We start from the raw sequence: 7,576 nt of genomic DNA, 5'->3' as shown, positions 1-7,576 counted from the left end.
ACCACTTAATCCTTGTTCCATCCGAGTTAACCAACTAAGCGAATATTAACTCAGATTTCCCTACACGAATTAAGCAAACGTATACAACATCAACCTCTTCATAGATTAAGCAACTGTGGCATTGAGCACAGCCCATTAAGCATGGACACGTTGATATAGAGGTTAAATGAAGAAGAACAAAGCAGAACAGAGATATACAAACATACCCAACCTCAAACAGAGATTACAATTAATCCATAACAAGAAGCCAACCCAAGGGTTTAGCCTTCCATTAAAATAGAAACGAAAATGAAAATGCAAGGAAGAAGGAGAAGAAGAAGAAACTAATAAGTTGTATTCATTCAAACAAAAATGCAGTCCAAAATACAACTAGCAAACAAAACATGACTGGAGCAAAAAACGTGAAGAACAGAGAGCAGAAAAACAAAGAGGAAGCAAAACGTAAAGAACAAAAAGGAGGCTCTCCCCAAACATGGTCACATCAGAATATTCATGCTAGTGGCTGCCAAGTCAGCCCTAAGCTAGACTGCTATGACCTAAAACGAAATTGGGCCCCCATCTAGATGTGTCTAGCCCAAAAATGAATAATACAAGGTTAACAAAAATGCAAGTATGTTGCTGATGTGGCGCTGACATGGAAGATGACGTGGCAGCTCCTCTTGAAGTCCAAAAATTAATTCCAAGCCTAGATAAAAATTGGAATAATTAGATTCAGAAAATTCAAATTAGTTAAAATATGAATTACCAGTCCAATTAAAGCCCAAAAAGAAAACAGTGCAGAATATCAACAATTAAGCACAAATCAAAGATTAAAATAAGTACAGAAAGGTAAGAAAATAAGGGAAAATAATGACTCATCAATTACTCCTTTGTTTTGCCATATCAAAGTAAAAAAGATAAGCATAAGACATAAAATAAAAGCATAAACATGATTTTTTTAGCTACTACTCAAGGAAATACATCAAAGATTTAAAAAAAAAAAACAAACATAGTAAAAAAAATCTCAATACTCTTGAGAAATAAAGTATTCTCCGTCATTTCTATCACCATCTTTAACTTTAGTGTCTTCACCATCATAAAAAATTTACATTTGAAGTCCTTGCCTCTATAAAGGTAAGACGCTCCTTTACCTCATCAAAATTAGAATTAACCTCAATTTAATGCTCATGATATCAAGTGACAACAAAGCATTCATTTGTTTAAGCATGGAAACTTCAGAAGATGGTGGAAAGGCATCCTTAGTCATCCTTTCTTGTATAGCTACATTTTCTCCTTGCTCATCTTTTGGAATGCATAAAGCATTATCATTCTTCACAAGCCCAAGTTTGTGAAGAATGCATTCTTTCAACTCATGTCCTTGTTTTGTAGTCAAAGGCTTCTCTTTTAACATTGATCACAAAGTAGTCAATGAGCCTTGACACTAATACTTTATATGGAAACATAACATCAATTTTCTTCCTCACTTTCAACATGTTGTCCATGACAATAATTCTTTAATCATTATGAATATCCTTTTTAAAGAAAATTAGGCAATAGACCATCCTCCTTGAATCTAGCATTATTAACACCTTTAGGTGAAACACCCAATAACATAAGCCAACAACCTATCCTCAACTTTGAAATCCCCAATAGAAAATATTTTAGTCATTCTCAATGCATCCTAATATGTACCTTTTTTTGTGAATATAGAAAGGCTCAGGGCAATAGGCCTTTCTCCAATAAAGGCAAGCCCAACTACATCTTTCCAAAATTGATGGTTCACAACCATCTTCGCTCCTTTCACAATGGTAATGAAAAGTCTATTCTCAATCTTCACGCAAGTATGAAAGACCTTCACAAATTCACGGTAGCACTTCACATTTCACCTCTACTAGCACATTTAGCCCTTAGTTCTTAATAAGAGAGGGAAACTCAAACCACTCACTTGTAAATCATTCGAAGTTAAGGTGTCTTTGACTAATGAACTTTTTTCCGAAAAAGAAGTTAATATAAGCTTGAATGTCATAGAATATGGAGAACCATCTACCATGTATCCACAAATCCTTCATTTGTGGTTGCTTAGATGAATTATCTATAAAATAAGTAGCTCACCAAGAAGGGGAGTGAATTGGTGGATTATATTTTTTCACAAAACGTTTTCCCACAAATTAATTTTTGAAAAAGAAATATTTTTCAACCTTCAATATTTTTTTAATGAGTTAATCAATTAGTTTAAAACACTTGCAAGTATTAGAATGATTTAAAGAAACTTCATAATTAAGGACACAACATTAAAGTGTCATTACAAGTCAAAAAGGAAGAAGAAAGAAAGGAAGAAGAAAACATACAATTTTATATTGGTTTACTTTCATTTAAAAACTGACATCTAGTCTTTTGCAATCTACCATCGATTACAATACTTTATTGAACAAAAGTGTCATTACAAGTCAAAACCAATTGAACACTAGATCATGAAGCTCTCTTACATTCAATAGAGTTCCCTTATCAGTAATTTACAATTAGAAAAACCTTGTCTAATTCATACATTTGAGAACCCCTATCTTAAGATTACACCATTTTCAAATTAGAACAAAAATTACTCAAGATTCACAAATGAAATTATAAAACATGACTAATGGATTGAATAAACCTGAGTGAAGCATTTCTAATTGATCTTGATGATTTTTGGAATAAGAACTTGATTCTTGGAGAAAAATGCTTCAAAGATTTAATCTTCTAGACCCATTGTACTAAGAGAATATTTATTAAGTTTTGATCCTCTTTGAAAAATCTCACATGTGATACAAGTGTTATGAGGCTCACTTGTATTTATATACTAAATAAAAATTATAACTAATGTAATCAGTTAAATTGTTCATGTAATCGATTAAACTAATCTTAGAAAAATATGGGTTTTCCAAAACTTGATTTTACATCATAATTTTCCACTTTTGAGCTCTTATGTTTAGCCTTACGTAATTGATTACATCTTTTATTGTAATTGGCTAAATCAAAGAAACTTAATTTCTGACTTAAACCTACAATGATTTTAATTAATTACATTTATATGGCAAGCAGTTCCATCATAGAGACATTTTTGGTTAAGAAACATATTTACACTATGTAATGGAGTATCCCATGGAGTAGTGAATACATTAGAGAATTTTTTTCTCCTAAAACTCTATTTTAACTATGTAATTGATTAACCTATGATGTAATGGATTACTTAAAAGAGTTTTTCTTTCTTCGAGAAAACATATGTGTTATTGATTACAAACATCTTGTAATAAATTACTTGATCAGTTACACAATTGTTAAGTCTTTTAACTTATTTAGAAAACTTCTTGATCTCTTAGACTTGCTCTATATGACCTCTAAATACAAAACTTTAAAAGTCAAATCTATTACAATTTTGTCTTGATTTTTTACATTTATGAGAAGCTAAAACTTTGTAGCTCATGCTTCTAGCTTCAAATACTTCACGACCCTCTTCTTTTATATGAAATACCATTATTCTCTTTCTTTTGTTTTTGGAACAAGAAAAAACATTTTCCACTTGCTAACATTCTTTATCTTACCACCATATAAGAAGACGCAATGTAGGCTAAGGATAGAGAAAGATATAAGAGAAATAAGAGAATAGGTAACTTTTTCATTATAAGGTTTGAAAGTTGTGACACTTAGGGTTTGGAATGCAACTTATTTATAGGCTCCCAAAGGTTTCAAATAGATCATATTTTAATTTTAGAACATTTTGGATACAACTCACCACCTAATGCCTTGGAATTTAAAAAATTATCACATCATTGACAGAAATTGTGTTTTAATCAATAAATTTACAATGCAATTGATTAATTTGACTAATAAACCCCTTAAATCCTTTAGATTCTAACACATTTAAGATTAAATTGAGTTTTAATAAACTATTTGAAGGTTATTCACAAATTTATATAGTATAATTGATTACTATTCAAATGTAATTGATTAGTCCAATAAAATGAATATCAAGACACATTGTTTAATCAATTAATACTTAGTTGTAATTGATTAAACCAATGATACTAAAAGTCATTGGAACATATAAAGAACACAATTAATCAATTAAATCAATTTTTAATTGATTATTCCAAGAATACATGTTTCACTTGTACACAAAAAAACATACATTTAATTAACTAAATCAAACTTTAATTGATTATTCTAGGAAGACACATTCCACTAGAAAAAAATAATTCTACATGTGCAACCTTATAAATTATCATTTAATTGACAATAATATTAAATATTATATTCAATATATACAGTTAAATATTATAAATAGTGATTGGAATCAACAATGTATCATTTTCCCTCAATGAATAAGAAAATATGTGATTTAATTTTAACCTTATGCAACCAAAATTACTATTAATATGCCTAGATCAAATGCGAGACATAAAAGTGACATTCTTGTTTATTTTGATATTTATATCTTGATATCCAAATAGTCGTTCAATCACAAATAGGCTAAATATCACCTAACGGTCCATTCCTATGTAGTCACGTATAATTCACATCACACTTTATCGAGAAACCAAAGACATAAATATTATTTCATTGGAGAGACGAAACATGTCTATATCACTCACACTCCTCAACATAATTCACTATAAGCCCAATAACTACCTTTATAATTACTTTATTATAGATAAGGTTTGATAGTTTTAAAGCTTATAAACCCTATATGTAGGGATCATAGTGACTTCAAGTCAAAGGACTATTTCACTAAGGTTGTCATGAAAAACACTTATGATGCTTTAACTATTATGAAGTCTTCTCATAGTGGATAAATCCGGTATAGATATTACTCCTAATACTTATATTTGTGTGTCAACTTAATATCTAATTTTCATGACCTTTGAGATGTGAACATTAGTCAATTCACACAATAGTTTTAATATATTATTATCATCCTAGTCAACAATAATACTTGACTAATAATACTTTAAAAATAGTGTTTTGTTATTTAATAATATCACAATCATTTTATGCTTGCTATATGATTGAAGGAACTACGCCTATTATAAAGACATTACTATGTTATATCATTAAAAACACAATAACTAAAATGTATTTATATGAATAATCATATATTTATACATCAAAGTAATGATACAAAATAGATCAGTTATTAAAACTCAATCCAATATTTAATACTTGTATTTAATGATTACATTTAACATTTGCACTAAATTATCGATTCCTATTTAATAAATACTAAAAATTCTTATCAACACTTTATGAAAATATATCTCGCTTTGTTAAGCTTCCTCTATTGTGTCAATGGAGTGACAATTTTCCTGATCACACAAGTTCTAAACACATAGTTTGTCTATTTTATTTGAAAACTTTTGCCTATAGTCAATAAAAATTTTGAGTCAATTTATAGGTGTTTCTTTTGTTATTTAAACTATAAGATTGATGGGAGGAGGACCAGGTAGAGTGTTAGAAAGAAAATTGAGTGGATTGAGGTTAATGGAGGGGGAGATGGACAAATGGGTCTAGGTGCAAGAAACAATAGGTTTGTATTCAATTATGTATGCCTATAAAAAAAAATTATATCTCAAAGACTTCAACAAAGAAATTTTTTTTTTTTAGAAATTGTAGGTGAGAGGAATCCTTCAAAAGTGTTATTTTTTTTGTGTGGTTAGCTAACCAAGATAGGTTGCCAATATTGCACGATTTGGCAAAAGGAAGGATATTACTAAAGGGTAGATAATTTGTAAAAGGTGTGATTATGGGTTGAATATACTCATCATCTGCTATTTGCTTGTGAAACATCTTGGAATGTTTAGAGTAGAACAAGGTTTTAAATTGTGGACCGCATCATACATAGTAGCTGCAATATTGCAATTGTGCCTTGTCCTCAATGGGATCATACCGCAATTGCAGTGAAATCGTAAATCACTTATTTTTTCACAATGTAATGGTGTTATATCCACAACATATATGTAGCACATTCACAATGTGACAAATTAACATTGTAACTATTCATTGTTCACTTTATTAAAAATGAAAAACAAAAAAGTGACAAGAATCTTTAGAGAATCATTTCTGATCAATAATGTAGAAGACAACTTTAGAAAATAAAAATGATAACTTATAAGCTTGGAAACTCACTTTCGTGTGAATAATCCTCTATAGCAAGTAGCAACCAAGTGTCCAAGACTCCAAGTTTTTCCATTGCTAAGTATAAGTTTTCTTCCTCTTATTCTTATATCTTTGTTTCTCTCTGTTTCACGTTGTCATCGATGTTGATCTATGTTAGAAATTGATTTCGGGTTGGGTTTGTTAGAGAGTAGGGAAACAATATGGTTATGGATTTGGGTTACGGTTTGTGGGAGCAACACCGCATCACATGGCATTTCTTAGTAGAGGAATAAATTCAGGGTTGAAAATTTGGGATTGAGTGGGAGAGGGCTTTTTGTAAATTTGGAGGATGTGATACTTGGGTACCTAGGTAAACTAGGTGACGTGGTGCTTGGGTAGGAATTTTGAGATGAATTTTTTTTTTGGAAAGTTTTATGGAGTGGGCCTTTTGGGAGGGAAATAAATTTTTGTTATTATAAAATAATTAAAAGAATTAATTTTTATTAACTATTAATTGATAAATTGTGAATAAATAGAAATATTTTGACTATATTAAAATTTATTTATAATATATATGAATAATTAATATTTATAAATACTTAGGGAAGATCAACATTTTTTTTATATTTAAAATATATGCAAATGATTAGTATTAATTATAATATTAATAATGATAAACTATTAATATTTTAATTTTATATTAGATTAATATTATTTTTATAATACATATAAATGATTATTAGAATATTTTGTGATTTTTTTATATATAATAATATGTTTAGTCTAGTTTTATGCATATTAACATTAGCTTGTTTATATTTAGTTTTATTTTTATGTTAATTTATTAACCATTGTTTCAAAGTTTGAAATAAAATTTAATTATTGATGGATATTATATTTTCAAATTTCTATAAAAATATATATACACAATGCCATCAACTGAAGAATTTCCTATTGGAAGACTTGAAGGTGCTCCGAGCGATTCTATTGGATGGCATTTTGGATTACCTATAGCAGGAAATTGCAACAATGTCCAATGTAAACTTTGTCAGAAAATAATAAGGGGTGACATTGCAAAATTGAAACAACACATAGCACATGATAAAGGTCAAGTAGTTGGCTGTCCAACAGTCACATCATTTGTTAGGGAGAATATGATCAAACTTCTCAGAGATAACAAAAAAGAAAAAAAAATTGACACTAGAAGAAGAAAAAAAAGAATTTGAATCTCGATTAAAAGAAGACGATGAAGAAAATAGTTGTGAGGAGATGAGGATAGCTACACAACAAAGCATTACATCATAATGTGAGTGGAAAGATAAACAACGATTTAGATAACAAACATGGGGATCTAATAATATTTTTGAATCAAGTGGAAGCTCTCATGTGAGTGTTAGTCAAGCTTCAAGACAAGAAGATACTACTTTTGTTTTAAGATCTACAAATTTGGATCTTGTAAGAAGTAAAA

The 7,576-nt window shown here is 29.3% G+C and overlaps 1 long non-coding RNA gene across 1 annotated transcript; it reads right to left on the bottom strand.

Annotated features, from left to right (window-relative positions):
• Positions 1-308: 308 nt before the first annotated feature.
• On the bottom strand, positions 309-6,969 carry LOC145950312 (uncharacterized). The gene is made up of 2 exons (XR_014428356.1): positions 6,139-6,969; positions 309-685 (listed from the first exon to the last, which is right to left on the bottom strand). It is a non-coding gene; the product is annotated as an uncharacterized LOC145950312 (long non-coding RNA).
• Between the last annotated feature and the right edge of the window lie 607 nt (positions 6,970-7,576).

Source organism: Cajanus cajan, chromosome 1, assembly GCF_000230855.2.
Source record: "Cajanus cajan strain Asha chromosome 1, NIPB_CcT2T_4, whole genome shotgun sequence".
NCBI lineage: Eukaryota > Viridiplantae > Streptophyta > Magnoliopsida > Fabales > Fabaceae > Cajanus > Cajanus cajan.
Note: the sequence above shows the minus strand (reverse complement) of the source record. Positions and strands in the feature narration are given on the sequence as shown.